Below are 19,663 nucleotides of genomic sequence, written 5' to 3'. Positions count from 1 at the left end.
TCTTCCTCAGCGTGCGGATCACTTGTGATCATTGTCACCCGCAACAGTACTACAGGAAATTTTATACCGCCCCTTATGATATTCCCTCGTAACAACGGCAGCAATAAGCTAATGGGGTCATTCTTGCATGCCACCACTCTGGATGGATTCAAAGTCAGTTCTTAACTCATTGGATTGAACATTTCCTGAGAAACTTGAGGTGGATGGGCATTATGACTACTCCAGAAACCTGATGTTATAAATCTCTCACTTGGAAACCATGTCAGCATCTTGCATCTGCCTCCTCATGCCTCCCACAAGATGCAATCGCTGAATTTTGATGAAGTGAAATGCATGTCCAGTAACAAACATGGACATCGCCAAATTGTTTAGGAAGGCCTACCTAAAGTGCCAGACAGAGAAGATAGAAGTTCATAAATGGCTCTGAGCACTATGGGACTTAACTGCTGTGGTCATCAGTCCCCTAGAACTTAGAACTACTTAAACCTAACTAACCTAAGGACATCACACACATCCATGCCCGAGGCAGGATTCGAACCTGCGACCGTAGCGGTCACGCGGTTCCAGACTGAAGCGCCTTTAACCGCACGGCCACACCGGCCGGCAAGATAGCAGTAAATGAGTGTAGGGTGACAGGAATATAACCGTTAAACTCTCATATTTCCGTGGATGCAGATTTCATTGCCATTAATGAAGGAATAATTGAGGATTTACCCAATGATTCAGTCAATGAACCACCCGGGGAGCTGTGGCTTCCAAAAATGGAAAGGCTAATATTGGAGTCGAAGCAGGAACAATTATACCTTACAAACTCACCCGTTCCACAACTAAAGAAGAGGCCATACTACGAGGGAAGAACCCTAACTTCGCCCCCATACCAGAAATTACTTGAGGTATCGACGACAGCAACAAGCAAATCGGGGACAAAGGAACAGAATCCATCAAAAGCTAAGAACCAAAATTATCTGATTTTGAGGATGGTGTTTTTTGTGCGAGAAATGATTCGTACATCCTCAGTACCGTTCCGTTAGTGTACCCACTAATGAAGATGCCGTTTGGCTCTTTCGCTCAGGTAAATTTTCGCAGGAGTAGGCAGGGAATAGTGGGTAGTGCGTCTAACGTGTGGAATGTGGGCGCACACCGAATGTGCAGGTTACGATAAAGGAAGAAGTGTGTGTGACTTATGGAAGTTAAATTACTTAGAGTAACGAATTCAGTAACTGAAAATGGTGTATTTCGTGTGTTTTTCGGTTGTGTTATATTTTATAGTGTTTTACTTGAAAATGAATTATTAGATTTTCCATTATTTGTTTTAACTTTAACAAACTTGAAACGAAAGGGCTATTTTACATTTGTACCCCATAATCTGAAAAGCCAAATATTCAAACTTCTTGTTAAGCCTGCTTTAGAAATGTTCCTAACGTAGTATGTATTCGAAAGTCTGGGAAGCATTAAAATACATACCAAAGTATGTACTTAATGTAGAAAACTGACGAATTTATGAACGAAAATCAAAACGGTATTCCATATTTGTACCACTTACTCTAACATCTGTTTCCGTCAATACAGTTAGAAGACACAACTGATGACTGCAAAACTGCACTGCAGTGACGGCAAGTGCGAGTACTCTGAGTGCACTGGTACGAATCTAATCTAATATCCAGCTGTAATCAGATAAATCATATCATTCAGTTACGATCCGTCTAAGGTGATGGAGATCTGTACCGGCTTAAGCGCAACATTTGTTTGACTTTTCTCGAATAAAGCAGCTGCGGGTTCAGGTTCTACATCTACATCAACACTTATGCTCCACAACCCATCTTAAGGTATGTGGGGAACGTTACCATCAAAATTTCCTCCATCTGTGTTCCATTCGTGCGAAGGACGCTTGGGAACCTTCCCATCAGGTCCAACGTCTCTGCTTTCCTTTTCATGGTCCTTTCGTGAGACATACGTGGAAGGAAGTAATACGTCCTCAGATTCCTCTTGTAATGTACATTCTCGAAATTTTAATAGTAAGCCTATTCGTGATACACGAGGTCTCTCTAACAGCGTCTGCCACTAGAGTTCCTGAGCATCTCTGTAACGCTCTCGCGCTAATTAAACGCCCCCGCGACGAAATCCGCCGCTCTTCGTTTGGTCCTCTCCCCCTCTCTACTATTAATCCTACAATCCAACTTGGTAAGGGTTCCAGACTAACGACAATAATAAGCGCTTTGATTAGTGTTCGTACTTCACAAGCTGCTCCAAAGCCTTGCTGGAAAAGATCATTTGTAGTAATATTATTAGATCTCAATTTTTCTTCCAAATTTTATAAAATCGTTAATTTCTGGTATAATCAAGGAGGAGACAAGCAATCTAAAAAGCTTTTACATAATAATACAAGTTTAAGTGGTTATTAATTTCTGCTGATTATCATCCAGCGATCTTCAGCTCGAGCGTTTGCACTGTCTGTTCGTAATCTAAGAAAAAGCCACAACGTCTGCAGCACAGTAAAATCTCATACAAGAGACAAAACACTACAAAATAATGGCATGCGCAATGTAGGTTAAACAAAGTGTGCAAGACTCTCCTTACAAGACCATACTTATTTACAGCTTATTCATATAATCTCGTTACAGTAGCAAGCTGTCAACAACATACAGTATGTGGGCCATTCAGATATGTGTGCATAAACCACATAACCAGTCGAATGACGCCATATTTTAAGAGAAAACAGTCTCGTGCATTGACAAATGGCGCAGTCCCGACGACGGTCAGACTGAAACATGAAAGTGTTGCATGTGTGTCGCAATATATATAGCCTCTCCCGTTCTGTCGGTCGATGTCGACGTCTGCTTCGGGCATGCATAAGTCAAGCAATGTTTCTCATTGTTTTTCAGCCACTAATGCAACGCAGCTGTATGTAGCTATCGAAAAGTGCTAGTGTTCCCGCTATACTTCGCTTCAAAAGTGTAATTAGAATGCAGAAATCAGCGGTTTCATACTAGATAACAGATGTCTGCCGTTGAGACAGAGAATGGATATATTAGCGTTAATTTCAGTGCTCTCAACTACGTGTCCGAGAGTAAGTCTGCTGCCGTACGGAAGAACCTCATTTCGTACTGTGCCGCAATTCTGCTCAGTAGTGAATAAGAGTGGAGACGGCAAGCTGCTCGATTACCTCGAAGCAGACGTCGTCGCTGCAAGCCCGGTAAGCCCCATTTCGATGACGGAACTCGGTGGATTTCTCTGACAGTATGACCGGTTCTTCGTGTGTCTCAGATGTTTCGCCTACTTTTACACTCGTGCGTCTGAAGCTACAGTGCGGATATGGAAAGTAGTGAACTAAAATCACTTTCTCTCTTTCCTGTTGTCTTCGTGAATGGCGGGCGAGTAGAAAGATTGCATCCTACTATGTAAGCCCGACTTTTTTGTAATTTTACGGTCGCGTACATAATTCTAGATGTAATACCAGGCGGTTATAATTAAAGTGCAGAAACTCACAGAGGTTCAATGTAGACTTTAATTATGGTATGGCAGCGAAACTCGGTAGACATGCTAATTCGTTAATGTGCACCCGATTTACGCTGGAAAACAAATAGTGCTATCTGTGCCCACCAGGTGCAAATACGTCGCTGTATACTGTATGACCGTGTGATATCCATGCTGTCAATTGGCATGCCATGAAGTGAGAGAACAGTACGGCGGTCGAGAGGAGAGACCGTGCGCTGTTAGTGAAATTGTTTTATGTGAACGGCAGCAATTACAGTGCTGCACTGAGGGAGTATCGCTGACTGAAAGATGTGAGGAGAGACCCGATGAAACCAGATGATCCGCTGCAACGTTCTCTGAATTTGCTCTTCCGTTTCTGGCACGGATAGAAGTTGATGACTTGCTGCCGGGCAATATTCTGTGGAGTGACGAGGCACATTTTACTCTACAGGGTACAGAGAATACAGAGAACTGCATCATCTCGCCGACGTCGCCGGGTCTCATATCGAACAAACTGTGGAAGCCGCTGTTAGTAATAAAATCAATCTGGATATTTCAGTTGGTTAGTCTGTCAGTCAAACGCATGCCTGTTCTAATATTTCGTAAGTACATAATTTTTCTACTGACAGTGGATCGGAAATTAGCTGACGCTTTCGGGAAGCTCCGTTCAATCATACAGCCAACCGCTTAGCTAGTTAATGTGAGCGAACAGAACAAATTGGGATTCACATGATGGGCGACTGCGGAATGCTTGTTGGTACATTAGGCTCTTGCTAATCCGATCATTACTTGGAGATAAGGATGCCAGATCAGCGGAAGAGCAGCTTATTCAGACTGTCTTCAATTTATTGTAAACACATAGGGATAATATTTTATTACATCCAAAACTACTTTCATCTTCATAGGAAACTTAGTCCTAGAGTGTGTACATTTACGGTAGTGTCACTCACTATAAAACGTGTCCCAAATTTTTAGTTGTCGGAATGATGATAGGTGACAACAATGTGCTTCATCAAGCAACGGTTTTACAAGCATCACATCGGCACTGCATGTTTCTGATTGTTGTATAATGTCTGCAGCTTCAACACAAACAGTGTAAGATAGCTTCATGTTCTCTCTTCCTGTGTCCCCTTTTTCATAACTTCCATCAAAAACGTCCTGCACGCTTTCGATTATCTCACAGTCAGTTAAACTTTTGACGTAAGTAGTTGCTCTTCCAACATTGTACTCGGCAGCAATTGCTTTCTGCGAAGCACCTCAATTCAACTCGTCTATAATTTCCATTTTTGCTTGAGGTCTAACATAACGTTTCCTTTTAGAACCAATGATACTGAACCGTAAACAAAGACACAGTTTCAGACATGTATAGCACTGTAATTAACTAACAACATGGCTGCACACGAGAGTTCATTAATGTACCCGTCATTTCTGCTTGAACCAAGAGGCTGAGTATGGGCCGCATTACTGCGAAGCCGTGCAACTGATGCCCGGATTAGTGAGAGTTTACTGTACCTACATGCCCTGCACGGCGTCGATTGGCAACGTCTTCGGGCTATCGCGTAGGAGGCTGCTACAGTACGATGACCACAGCAGTGGCAAACGAATTCGCGTCATGTAGGTATTGGACAGCTTCTTGTAAGCGCAGTGCATATCTCTCTCTCTCTCTCTCTCTCTCTCTCTATACAACATGTAATTGGTATGTAGCCCAGCGTTCCTGCCTTACTCACCGCGTGCGTCGAATTTAAATTAAATCGTCTCTGAGGGCCCGGGAAGCAGGAGCGGACATAATGCGCGCGGGCAGTCGTCGAACGTTTCGAACATTAATTAGGACGAGTCCTCGGGCGCGGCCTGGGAATGGGAATGACGGGAGGCGGGCAGGAATGCGGGAGCGCCGGCTGACATGTTTATCTGCCACGTGTCCGCAGCAGGCAGCAGACCCGCGTTTCCCGGAACGCGCCACAAAACCCGCGGGCTGCCCGCCCGTGCCCCTCTTGCCGGGTCGTTACGCCGCAAATTGGGTGGCAACGGCGGCGGCTGCACGCTGAATGGCTGGCAATACCTGCTGGCCGCTCTCCCATTTAACATTCGCTCTCTCTCTCTCTCTCTCTCTCTCTCTCTCCCTCTCCCTCCCCCGACCCTCTATATGTGTGTGTGTGTGTGTGTGTGTGTGTGTGTGTGTGTGTGTGTGTTTGCCAGGGAGGGGGGGGAGGGGGGGGGGGGCGTAGGGAAAGTGGAGGGAGGGTGTGCTCTCTCATACAAAAGTAGCCTACGCCTTCACAGTTCACACTCACTTGTCTCATCCTACCGTGCGATTTAAATTATGAAACACTTCACCAGTTACCGAGCGAGGTGGCGCAGTGGTTAGACACTGGACTCGCATTCGGGAGGACGACGGTTCAATCCCGCGTCCGGCCATCCTGATTTAGGTTTTCCGTGATTTCCCTAAATCACTCCAGGCAAATGCCGGGATGGTTCCTCTGAGAGGGCACGGCCGACTTCCTTCCCTAATCCGATGAGACCGATGACCACGCTGTCTGGTCTCCTTCCCCAAAAACAACCAACCAACCAACTTCATCAGTTACGTATTTTATTTACACCTAGCACAACGCGATTCGAGAATTAGTTCTCATTGCCAAGTTCAAACACTTACACGAGAATGAAGTGTGACGCTTTCAAGTTTGTTTTTTCACCCCCTTTCCACTGAAGTCCTCTTCTCCAAATTATGCTGCAATCGGAAAACTGGAAAAAATGATAATCAAAATATCCACGGGTGTACTGCCGGTCTACAGTGTCCAACGGGCACAATATTTCGGCGATCATACATGTCGCCATCATCAGGTGAACTGACGGACTCAGCTCCTGTGAACGTGCCGGTACGGAGATCCGTACGCGCCGCGGGCGGAGGGTATTTAAATCGGCCGCCGCCGCGACCGAACCCAGTTCCCCTGAGCAGCCATAACGTACGGATCTCCGTACCGGCACTTTCACAGAAGCTCAGTCCGTCAGTTCACCTGATGATGGCGACATGTATGATCGCCGAAATATTGTGCCCGTTGGACACTGTAGACCGGCAGTACACCCGTGCATATTTTTATTATCAAATACGCCGGGAGAAAAAAAGAAAAGAATCAATGGAAAAAATGAATTTCATAACTTTTTTCCCTTGCTAACTCTAGAAATCGTATTTTTGTCTGTCTACTTACTGGTACCGTGCCTCTTCCATTACGCAGAATCCCACACACATGCAACTCATTGCCCACATAGTTCGTTTCTTCCGTAAAAATATATTACAAACATAGTATAACCGTGTGGTTTTACCAAGAGTTTGGATACCGTCAGAGCTGCTGCATTTTCTGTGGATTAGATTGTGTACGTAAAGCTGTCACCTACAAATTTATTTTACCTATAATGACTATTACTGACTTTTAAATTAAATGGTTCAAATGGCTCTGAGCACTATGGGACTTGACATCTGAGGTCATCAGTCCCCCAGAACTTAGAACTACATAAACCTAACTAACCTAAGGACATTACACACATCCATGCCCGAGGTAAATTCGAACCTGCGACCGTAGGCGCGGTGGCCGAGCGGTTCTAGGCGCTACAGTCTGGAAACGCGCGACCGCTACGGTCGCAGGTTCGAATCCTGCCTCGGGCATAGATGTGTGTGATGTCCTTAGGTTAGTTAGGTTGATGTAGTTCTAGGTTCTCGGGGACTGATGACCTCAGAAGTTAAGTCCCATAGTGCTTACGGCCATTTGAACCATTGTTTTTTAAATTAACAGTTATGCTTTATATTCCATTTTGTTGTAAATGTTGAGAATAATCTCTCAACAAATTCACATATGAGTATTTATGGAATTTTCCATTGTTGCTACATACAGAACAAACATTGAAAACATTATCTCATACATTGTCTATTTTGTCACTGAGGATTTTTCCCCCTGCTTTTGGTGATGTACAGTAATTTCCAGCTGTTCGATTAAATCCTCCCAAGATTGTCTTATAGGCCCTCTGCTGTTCTGTCTCTATAAAAAATTTAGGAGACAATCTGAGCAGCCGTCGTTTATCGTCTACTAAACTCATCAGATGATGAAAACCAACTGCAGGACGATTTAGATAAGATATGTGTATGGTGCGAAAATTGGCAATTGACCATAAATATCGAAAAGTGCGACATCTCAACATGAGAGCTAAAAGAAATCCGTCAAACTTCGGTTACACCATAAATCAGGCCGCGCGGGGTAGGCGTGTGGTCTCAGGCGCCTTGCCACGGTTCGCGCGGCTGCCCCCGTCGGAGGTTCAAATCCTCTTTCGGGCATGTGTGTGTGTGTGTGTGTGTGTGTGTGTGTGTTGTCCTTAGTTTTGTGGCGGCGTTCGTAGGGACAAACAATTCGCTGTAGAAACGGCTTACGAAGTCACCGCCACACTTTTAATAGCGGGCCGACCGGTCCGCTGGAACAGTGAACAGAAAGATGAAAACCCAAACACTCTGATTAAATAAAAGTCGGTACTTATCTTTATTAACGAAGATACAGAAACACAGTAGTGAACTCCGTGTCTACAGAGATCTGTCTAGTTCGAGTCGGAGCGGCTAGGTCAGCGTCGGCTGACGACAAACAACAACTCTGCTGCGATGAACACAGAACTGACTAGCAAGTACACAATTCGGTGGCGAGTATACAACTGAGCGGCGAATACAGAACTGTCCTAGCGCTCGCGACTCCAGCGCTTAAGAAACCAGAAGCCAGCGGTGGCGCGCGCAGACTTGCGGCGATTTCCTGTCTCGCTGGCGCTGCTTATGCGGACGGCGTCCGGACTTTTGATGCTGCCAACCTTTTGGCAGCGGGCTCGGGTGGCATACTGGCTAGGATATAACACTTAGCGTAAGTTCGTTTAAGTTACATTAAGTAGTGTTTAAATCTAGGGACCGATGATCTCAGCAGTTTGGTCCCATAGGAACTTACCACCACACCATCAGTCAGTCAAATCTAAAGGCCGTAAATTCAACTAAATATCTGGGAGTTACTATTACGAACAACTTAAATTGGAAAGAACACACAGAAAATGTTTTCGGGAAGGCGAACCAAAGACTGCGTTTTATTGGCAGAGCACTTAGAAGATGCTACAGATATACTAAAGAGACTGCCTACATTACGCTTATCCGTCCTTTTTTGGAGTGTGCTATGCTGTGTGGGATCCTAACCAGATAAGGTTAACGAAATGCATTGACAAAGATCAAAGAATGGCAGCACGCCTTGTATTATCGCGAAATAGGGAAGTGAGCGTCAGGGACATGATACAGGACTTGGCGTGGAAAATATTAAAACAAAGGAGTTTTTCGCTTTCTCCTCCGAATGAGAAAATATTTTGTTGATACCGACCTAGATAGGGAGAAACTATCATCGTAATAAAGTAATGTAAATCAGAGCTCGCACGGCAAGATATAGGTGTTCGTTTTTTCCGCGCACTGTTCGATAGAAGATTAATTGAGAATTATTATGAAAGTGGTTCCATGAACCTTCTGCGAGGCACTTAAGTGTGTTTTGCACAGCAGTCATGCAGATGTTGATGTAGAGCCATTGTATACTATTTCTGAAAGTGAAGGGGTAACTAACATCTTCTATGTTCCTGAATTGGTGTCCAGTGTTTCTTGCGTGTGTTGCTACTGCTGATTTTGTGAACTGGTTATATGTGTAACTGCTGAGTGTCCAGGGTATTCAGTATGACAGTTGCTACCACTCTGTCCTATGTAGTTGCTTAAGGAAGTGTTTTAGTATAGACCTAAGTGTCTCAACTTCCATCACCACAATTCCTCCCAGATCATGTTACCCAGATGTACCTAAGAAAATTGTGTACAAAACGACACTACACAGAACAACGAAATGCCATTGGACAAACAGGACAACGAAAATTAGTTAGACATCATTCGGCAATGACTTTCGCAGCTCAATCATACAAAAAATGCAGAAACAAAGAGCAAAGTAGCTTTTTCCACAAATAACAAACTACAATAGAAATTAGTGCGTACCTTAAGCAACAGAAAAGATACATTCTGAAACTCAGAAATATACAAAATCCCGCGTAAAACTTGCTCAAGCTACTACACAGGACAGAGTGAATGGACTTTCATGCTAGATTCACTGAACAGATCAACTGTTACACATGTAAGCAACTCTCAATATCAGTGACAGTAACACAAACAAAAGACACTGAACACCCATCAAAAGCATAGAAAAACATCTTAAAGTACATCACTTCCGAAAACCTCATACAGTGGATTTAATGGTGGAGCTGAAAACTTCTGTACATGACAAAAATCAAGGCAGAAAAGATGCTCAATGACAAACTAGATAGCGAATCAGTTATTTGATTTATTAATGTATCTTGTTTGTGTAATAAGTTCGGTAAATTCTATAAATATGTTAATTTCTTCAGGGACTCTCCTCAAAATTTCTAGCGAAATGAAATAAAAAGCATGATCGATCATTTAAAAGTCAGTAATAGTCAGTATAGGTAAAATAAATCTGTAACTGATAACTTTATGCAAATAATGTAATCCACAGAAAATGTAGCACCTCTGACTGTTTCCAAACTCTTTGCGAAACCGTATTGTCATAGCCTCTTTGTAACATATTTTGATTTCAAAGACATACAACGTAAGTGATAATTTGCGTGCGTGTGGAATTCTGCCTAATGGAAGATGCACAATGCCTGTGAGTGGGCTGACACAAACAATATTTCTAACACTAACATGCAAAACACCGCCCAAGATTTATTTTGTCCAATTTTTCGATAGCACTTTAACCTCGGAAAGAGGACTACAATGCAAGAGAGGCGCAAAAACACACATGCAGACATCACACGTAATACTCGTGCAAATATTTGCACTTGACAATGAGAATAAATTTTCGAAAGGCGTCGTGGTACGCTTGAAAAAAATAAGGAACTGGTGTAGTTTCATTATTTTAGTCACGAATGACATAGCTGCGGACTTCCCAGAAACATTGATTAAGAGGAGTGAAATTCATCTACCGTATGGTGCTATACGAGAGTGACGTATAAACACTTTCACACCTTTTAATGCAAAAAAATGGTTCAAATGGCTCTGAGCATTATGGGACTTAACATCTGCGGTCATTAGTCCCCTAGAACTTAGAACTACTTAAACCTAACTAACCTAAGGACATCACACCCATCCATGCCCGAGGCAGGATTCGAACCTGCGACGTAGCGGTCACGCGGTTCTAGGCTGAAGCCCCTAGAACCGCACGGCTTTTAATGCACAGCAGTAAGCAAGGTATCTGAACGGTTGTATCAAAGAAGCTGTTCTGTCTGTTTTTATGGAGTTTGACTAGCCGTAATTCTCTCTATTTTACTTTTTTTTAATTTTTTATTTTTATTTGCTTATTGATCCCAATCGGATGAAGGCTTCCTCTCTTACATCGAACAAAGGCTTCAGACGTACAATAGTCTGCACTTGAAGAACGATAATCTAAATATTATACATATTAATGAAATGATACTGACTTGGAACAAGACTTGCATTCATGTAATGCCATGAGGGATAACGGTGTTGAGTGAGAACTGTTAGTAATAACTCATTCAATGTTAGTATTGCCGTTAATAGTAATGTAGTAATGATTAGGATAGTGACAGTAAAATATAGTAAATTAATTTACAAAAGTGACGTAGCGAGTTCTGAGGAAGAGACGTTCACGCAGACTGCACCGACTAGAGACTCTGGAGGATGAGCTTGGTTGTAATGGTGATAAGGGATGCATACAGTATGGAGGCGGACATTATTGGAATTTAAATAAACGTGGAATTAATTGTTTATGAGCATATAAAGGAGATTAAAGAAAACAAGAAAAATGACTGAACACCCTACTACTGCTGAACAAAGCAAATACAAGGGTTATTCGGAAAACTACTATGAAAACCCATGGAAGGTTTGAATACATGTGTTATGTAGTGTCGTTAGTATGCCCGTCGATAGTGGCACGTCTATTTTTCCAATTCTGAGCGCACAGTCAATACGTAAAGATGTCTAGAAAATAGTGTCTCTGTCCAAGTATGAAGACCTGGTGAGAGACTTCGCCTGATGTCGTGCAACCCACATAACGTAACTGTCATGCGTTTCGTTCTTCATAACAGTTCTCGGCCGTACTCTGCAGGGGCAATGAAGATGCTCCTGGAGCGTTTTCGGTGGGAAGTGTTTGATCACCCACAACACAGCCCGTAGTTGGGTCGTCCTGAGTTTCAGTACAGCTAGTGTGCAATAAACATCGATCCACCGATTGTGTAGAAAATGCTCGTATATAAGATTTCTTGTTCTGGAACCTACCTTAATTGATTTTCGCAGTACCAGCCTGAAGGTAGTAAGCAGAACCCAGGCGTCTGCTGCGGAGAAGAGAATAAAATTTAGAAGCACCAAATGAAACTCCAGCTGTGCAGACGACCGGAGGATAATGGCTTCGAACTGGAAGCTATGCTCGCTATTCCGCAGGAGTGGTCGTAAGAAGTTAACTTCGTGCACCCGCAAATCCGAAGGCCTGCTGTACAGCGGTGCGCCTGCGCTGTGAAAGGGACCCAGGTTTTACGGCCTGCAGCCGCACCACCGCCGGCCAGCCACTCCCTCTGTTGTGCTGCAAGCAGAGACGGCGGGCACCTCTGCCGCGCGCGAGCGAGGCGTCCCACGGTCGGCCGACGCGCCGCGCACAGAGCCTTTTTGCTGGCCGCGCCGCGTCATAGCCCAGGCGAGGCGATAATTGCGTCGTGAGCGACGGTATTCACGGCGGAGCTGCGCGACGAATGCTGTTTTGCGGGAGTCGCTCATCGAAGCCGCGGAAACGGCCGGCACGCCATCAGCGCGAGTGCTGTGCGCGCGCCCTGCCGGGCTCCCAGCAATGTGGTACGCAGCGAGGCCGCCGCTGCGTGCGTCGCGGCGTGCACGCCCACACTCCACACAGCTCCTGCAAATACCGTTGCTACGCCGATGACCTCCATCTTTACACGTGCGCCAGACCTGAAGATGTCAATACTCCCATACTCTTTGTGACTCAGGACCTTTCTTCAGTTGTCAGATGGACGCGAAACCTAGGACTAAACACAAGAAGTTCCAAGCAATTTTACTATCACATCACCAATTAACCAAATCTGAATTCCTCGTGCAGTTGTCTCCTGTTACTCCAACGAGAGCCCAATACCGTGTCAGGAAGCGCAAAAACTTGGGAGTAGCTTTGGATCACCAACCCAGCAGAGCAGAAAATAGGATAAATCCGGGAGAGGCGCCGCACGTGTTGTAGACCGCGAACCTGTCATACGTTCGGCAAACACAGACAGAGCGGGCGAGTATCCGCACAGCAGTTGCTCAGTGGACGGAAAGCCATAATAAAAATGTTTACGTTTCGATCGAGTAAGTTTTAATTAAGTCCTACAGGGAGAAACTGAGGTAGGTCTATAAATACCCCTTCAAAACCTCTTCAGCGTCACCTTTAGTTTTTAGTCTATGCTAAACAGTCATATATTTTCAAATGTTTGAGCAGTTGCAGTAACACGAAGTTCTGTTGGGCGTGTTTTGGTTCTAGTACGGCCATCTTGGCTATCAAATTCTTCAATTTATGAGGTGAGGCATCTCTCCTCTAGAGATCGGTATGCATGCCACAATAAAATCCGGTACACATGACACACATTTTTTCGTTAAGAATACATACCGACTTCGGGGAAGATCAGTTTGGATTCCGTAGAAATGTTGGAACACGTGAGGCAATACTGACCGTACGGCTTATCTTAGAAGCTAGACTAAGAAAAGGCAAACCCACGTTTCTAGCATTTGTAGACTTGGAGAAAGCCTTTGACGATGTTGACTGGAATACTCTCTTTCAAATTCTGAAGATGGCAGGGGTAAAATACAGGGAGCGAAAGGCTATTTACAATTTGTACAGAAACCAGATGGCAGTTATAAGAGTCGAGGGACATGAAAGGCAAGCAATGGTAGAGAAGGGAGTGAGACAGGGTTGTAGCCCCTCCCCGATGTTATTCAATCTGTATATTGAGCAAGTAGTAAAGGAAACAAAAGAAAAATTCGGAGTAGGTATTAAAATCCATGGAGAGACAACAAAGGACCTGGAAGAGCAGTTGAACGGAATAGGCACTCTCTTGAAAGAAGGATATAAGATGAACATCAACAAAAGCAAAACGAGGGTAATGGAATGTAGTCGAATTAAGTCGGGTGATGCTGAGGGAATTAGATTAGGAAATGAGACACTTAGCGTAGTAAATGAGTTTTGCTGTTTGGGGAGTAAAATAACTGATGATGGTCAAAGTAGAGAAGATATAAAATGTAGACTGGCAATCGCAAGGAAAGCGTTTCTGAAGAAGATAAATTTGTTAACATCGAGTATAGATTTAAGTGTCAGGAAGTCGTTCCTGAAAGTATTTGTATGGAGTGTAGCCACGTGTGGAAGTGAAACATGGACGGTAAATAGTTTCGACAAGAAGAGAATAGAAGCTTTCGAAATGTGGTGCTACAGAAGAATGGTGAAGACAAGATGGGTAGATCACATAACTAATGAGGAGGTATTGAATAGAATTGGGGAGAAGAGGAGCTTGTGTCACAACTTGACTAGAAGAAGGGATCGGTTGGTAGGACATGCTCTGAGACATCGAGGGATCACCAATTTAGTACTGGAGGGCAGCGTGGAGAGTAAAAATCGTAGAGGGAGACCAAGAGATGAATACACTAAGCAGATTCAGAAGGATGTAGGCTGCAGTAAGTACTGCGAGATGAAGCAGCTTGCACAGGATAGAGTAGCATGGAGAGCTGCATTAAACCAGTCTCTGGACTGAAGACCACTGCAACAGACCGCACAAATCAAATAACAGTTTTAAATAAAGTGAAACATTTCTTGTTTGTCTATATTTTCCTTCAAATGTATTTAACTATCAGCGAGTAAACTAATTACCGAAACAGCGAACTACCTGGATATATAAATATCATTAAAAAAGCTATTGCTAACACTTCAGCGTTTTTTCTTCAATTAGCAACATATTTATAACCACAATACATATTATACACCTTTTGACTGAAAACCAACGTAGTTTCGCGGTTTTTTGCGAAGAGACATATCAACCGTAGCATGAAGGATACACGCAGCAATGTAATGATATTTTCAGCATCAAATATTATGTTTAAACGATACATTTAAAAAATTACAAAATATTATGTCATAGACAACAGGTGTGTTTAGTTGTACAAAAATATTACTAAAAGTGCGCTGTAGAACTTTGCATTTGAGATTTTTTAAAATGTACACCATCTCTCCCTGATTTAACCTATAGTCGCCACGTGCAGGTAACCGTCCTCTTGTTTCTACGTTCCCCAAAAGTTGCTGAATATATGGAAATTACACGAAACTTCTGCAAGTCCTCCTCCTTCCGAACCTCCACAGCTCCGCTGAAATCCGCCATACCACGAATAGTGGAAACACTGGATGGCACAACCAACCATCAATGATTGTCTAACGTTACATATGAAACATTCGTCTATTTCATCATGTCATTGCCTCATATGCTCTGATAATACGATTGCGACCAAACAAGTTAATTGACAACCACATAGCCTACTACAACGAGGCGATGAAAGACATGCGATGTGTGTATGTATGGATGTCGGTAGTATCGCGTACGCAAGGTAGACAAAGGTACCGCATTGGCAGAGCTGTCATTGTTACTCAGGTGATTCATGTGAAAAGTCTTCCGACGTGATTGTGGCCCCATGGCGGGAACTTACAGACTTTGAACGCGGAAAGGTAGTTTGAGCTAGACACTTGGGACATTCCATTTCAGAAATCGTTAGGGTATTCAACATTCCGAGACCCACAGTGTCGAGAGGGTGCCGAGAATACCAAATTTCAGGTATTGCCTCTCACCACGGATAACGCAGTGGCCGACGTCCCTCACTTAACGATCGAGGAGAGCGACGTATGCGCGGAGTTGTCAGCGCGTGAAATAACTGCAGAATCAGTGTGGGACGTGCGAAAGTGTATCCGTTAGGATAGTGCGTCGAAATTTGGCGTCAATGGGCTATGACCTTCGCTAACAGCACGATACCGTCTCGTGACCACATCGGTTGGACCCTTGATGACTGAAAACCGTGGCCTGGTCAGATGGTTCGTGATTTCAGTTGGTAACAAGCTGGTGGCAGTGTTCGCGTGTGGCGCAGACCCCACGAAGCCATGGACGCAAGTTGTGACAAGGCACTGTTCAAGTTTGTGGTGACTCAAGAATGGCGATTTTGTCTGTATGGAATGAGCTGGGTGCTCAGGTCCAACTGAACCGGTCACTGACTTGAAATGGTTATGTTCGGCTGCTTAGAGACCATTTCCAGGCATTCATGGACCTCATCTTTATCGAAGAGAATGCGCCAAGTCACTGGGCCACAAATGTTAGTGACTGATTTGAAGGACAATCTGGACAATTGGAGTGAATGGTTTTGGCCCCCACATTGACCAAGATTAATCCCAAAGAACATACATGAGACATAATCGAGAAGTCAGTTCGTGCACAAAATCCTGCACCAGTAAAACTTTCACAGGTATGGATCGCTACAGAGGCAGCATGGCTCGGTATTTCTTCAGGGGACTTCCAAGGACTTTCTGAGTCCACGCCACGTCGTCTTGCTGCACTACGCCGGGAAAAAGGAGGTCCGATACGATATTAGGAGGTATCCCATGACTTTTGTCACCCAGTTTACGCATTCTGATTTTTGATTAACTTTTCAATCTTTCGTGATTTATTGAAAATGTATGGGAAGCTAGGTATATATTTGTTTTTATCTTTGTTTGTGTTTGGGTACTTGTTTACTTCGCCATGGAAGCAATAGGGTCATTGGCAACTGCAATCTGTTTCACTATGATTATTTCTTGTTGCGTGTTTTCTTGCTTCAAACACATTTTAACTGTTCTGTGCAGCACTGATCTATAAGCTGCTTGTTTATGAATACTTGTGTGACCTGTACTTGCAAGGATTATGGTGTTGGTCGTTTATAGTTTCATGTATGTGGGATTCTGTGCTCGGACGAGTAACGTTCTGCAGCTTTTAAAGAGTATACTTTGTCACCTTGATGACAACCACCTTCAAGTAGTGGCCGAAGCGTTTTACGACAGCACGCGGTCGCCGTCCCAGAAGGTTTGCAGTGGAATGAAGTGTTACTAAGATTCAGTCCGGAAATGGTGAATGTTGTTAACTTTCGCAATTAAAATGTGGAGAACTGAGGCATGCACGCTATGAATGTAGTATGTCACATCTCAAAACTACATGTGGATAGCTTTGTCTGTTGTTAGAAAATTCTCCTTGAAGTTATTGATAGTTATTTCGTTATGTACAAGAAAATGATCGTATATGACAAGAAAAAGTAATGTAATTAAGTTTAATGTGAAGATGGAGAAAAGTCGAGAAATACCTCTTCGCTGCGTTTTAGCTGTGACTTCACTTACCCCACGCAAACGCAGCAACAAAATGTAAAACTCAGAGATCGCTACATTTCCAAGGCGCTGTGGGGTCCCCGAACCCTGCACGACAAGCACGCGGCGTGTAACACAAATTACGGACATACCGTGCACCGACAGACGTTGAGGTTGTCTCCCGAACATAATAAGGTACTCGCAGGGAGCTCATTGTCGTCCCTACTGTTGTCGGGGTGTGCATGAGAGACAATGGGAGATAAAAGCGGATAGCGCGTTATAGCCGTGTAACCTGTTGTGAGGCGAGCAAAATACACGAGGAGAAACTCCAATACACGTCACCTGACAGCGACAAAACGGTAAGAGTAAGTGTGCTGGGGAACATCTTGAAGCTCTTACCTTCCTTTCCACTCCACTCCTGAATAATAACTCACTACGTCTCTTCTCCAGACTGTTTCCCTATATCCAAAGCAGCTTTTGTTCGTTTCATTAAAACAGCTAACGTATTTCATAACTGGAAATTCAATCTGGATCTACATCTATTCTGCATTACATGTTCGGCAGGGAGTGCATGGAACCACTTTCATATTATGTCTTTATCGTTGCACCGTCGAATAGCATGTGGGAAAGATGAACACCTAAATCATTCCGTGCGAGCTCTGTTTTCTCTTAGTTTTTCATGACGTACATTTATTCTTATGAAGGCGAGACTCAAAAGACTATTTTGTCACTTGCTATACGCCAACGCATCGCAACAGGCTTTGCACAACGTTGCTTTTAGGGTTCCGTGCCTCAAACTTTTTTTTTCCTTCTTAATTGTTATTTCATTCTCCCGCGCCCCATATGGGTGGGTGGGGGAGGGGGAGGCGTGCTGCCGGCAGTACAGGTAACCCACTCTTCTTCAGCCAGTGGACAATTAAAACAATAAAGAAGATGAAAAAATGAGAAAGAGATAGCAGAGATATATACACTGAATTTGAAACATTTTTAAAGGTGAAAAATAAAATTGAACTTTTGAGATATACAATGAGACTTTTTGCACTGGTAGTTAGAAACAAAAATGAAAGGTAAAATGAAGTGCAGTAAGAGCACAGTTAAAACACTTAAAACATGTTGCCGAAACACTTATATGTGAAAGAAGCACTTTCCTGTCACTAGAAATTGGAAAGACGTGCCACGGAACAGGTGATCAGTTGTTGGTGCGGAAAGATTGGCCGGTGAAGAGGTTAGGAAAGTGGTGATATCACGATGGAGGAGTGGTGCATTGCGGCGATGGCGTAGGAGTGGCTGTTGGGACAGAATGGGATGTCGTGTAGACGGGGAATCGGTGACACTAATAGTTATTCGGTAAAAGGGGGGGGGGGGGGGAGAAGAGAGGCGGAAGAGAACAAAATGGGGTCATGAAATGTTGGGTGGGGAGGGGAGGGGAGGGGAGGGGAGGGGAGGGGAGGGGAGGGAGGGAAAACGCTGATGCGTTGGATTAGTTGGGATGGACCTATAGCTGTTAGGATGGCTAAATGTCGACACGGAATTCATGATCTGGGAGTGGGAGATGGTTGAAGTTTCTTTGGGAGAGCATGTGTAGGGTGTGTAAGTGGATGGTTGGTGGGATGTATTGGTGAAGGCAGCATATGAGGGTTGGAAAGTAGAGGGGAAACGATAGCATTATTGGGGTCGAGTTTGCGGAGGTGTAGATTGTTCAGAGGTGTCGAGTGTGAGGGAGCTGAGGCGGGAATGTGATGAAATGGTAAAGGACTCTTGTGGGGGGAGGTAAACGGATGCGGAAAGCGAGGCGGAGTACATGGCGTCTCAGTCGATAAAAACAGAATCCATATAGAATCAGTCAATAAATTTGTTTTGCCTAGCTAAGAAGAAGAAACCTGTCGAAAGAAGCAAAGCAATTTCGTTGGGCTTTTAACAAGCAATTCGAAATCGGTATATCCTAGCCAAGTAAGCTCTAGATAATATTGTCAAGGTTATTTCTTCCAATGACGTAAACTTCCAAAAGTAGTTCTGTCAGTGAGGTAAAAAGACCAACAAAATGGTTCAAATAGCTCTGAGCACTATGGGACTTAGCTTCTGAGGTCATCAGTCCCATAGAACTTAGAACTACTTAAACCTAACTAACCTAAGGACATCACACACATCCATGCCTGAGGCGGGATTCGAACCTGCGACCGTAGCGGTCGCGCGGTTCCAGACTGTAGCGCCTAGAACCGCTCGGTCACAATGGCCGGCAAAAGACCAACAGCCCTGTCCTGTGGTTCTTTGGTGTACTACGGTGTCACTAAGGCAAACATCCGAACTACTAAGCTGAGCAGGCTCCTAAAACTTTTAATCACGATATCTTCTATTTCCGTGATCAGGTTTTGACGAAATAAAGCGTTTATCTTGCCCCAAGCTACGCCTAAGTTATCTGTGAAAACACGACAAAAATTCGTCTAGTAGTTTTGGAGATTAGCGTGTTCAAAGAGACAGACACGACGTTTTTACGGCTTTATTATTTGTATAGATTCGAAGGAGAGAGTTGGTGATGGAAAGATCCCATCCGCAACGAAAAATGTCTTTGTTTCGATGACGAGCCTTTACGATATTCGACTTCAGTGCTATTTGGAAAGGATCCCACACCACGCAACAGTACTCCAGAAGAGGATGGACAATCGTATTGCAGGCAGTACCTGCAGTAGATTTTGTGAATCTTGCAAGCTAAGTGACGCATTCTG

This window comes from Schistocerca americana, chromosome 2 (assembly GCF_021461395.2).
Source record: "Schistocerca americana isolate TAMUIC-IGC-003095 chromosome 2, iqSchAmer2.1, whole genome shotgun sequence".
NCBI classification, from domain to species: domain Eukaryota; kingdom Metazoa; phylum Arthropoda; class Insecta; order Orthoptera; family Acrididae; genus Schistocerca; species Schistocerca americana.
This window is presented reverse-complemented; position numbering follows the sequence as displayed.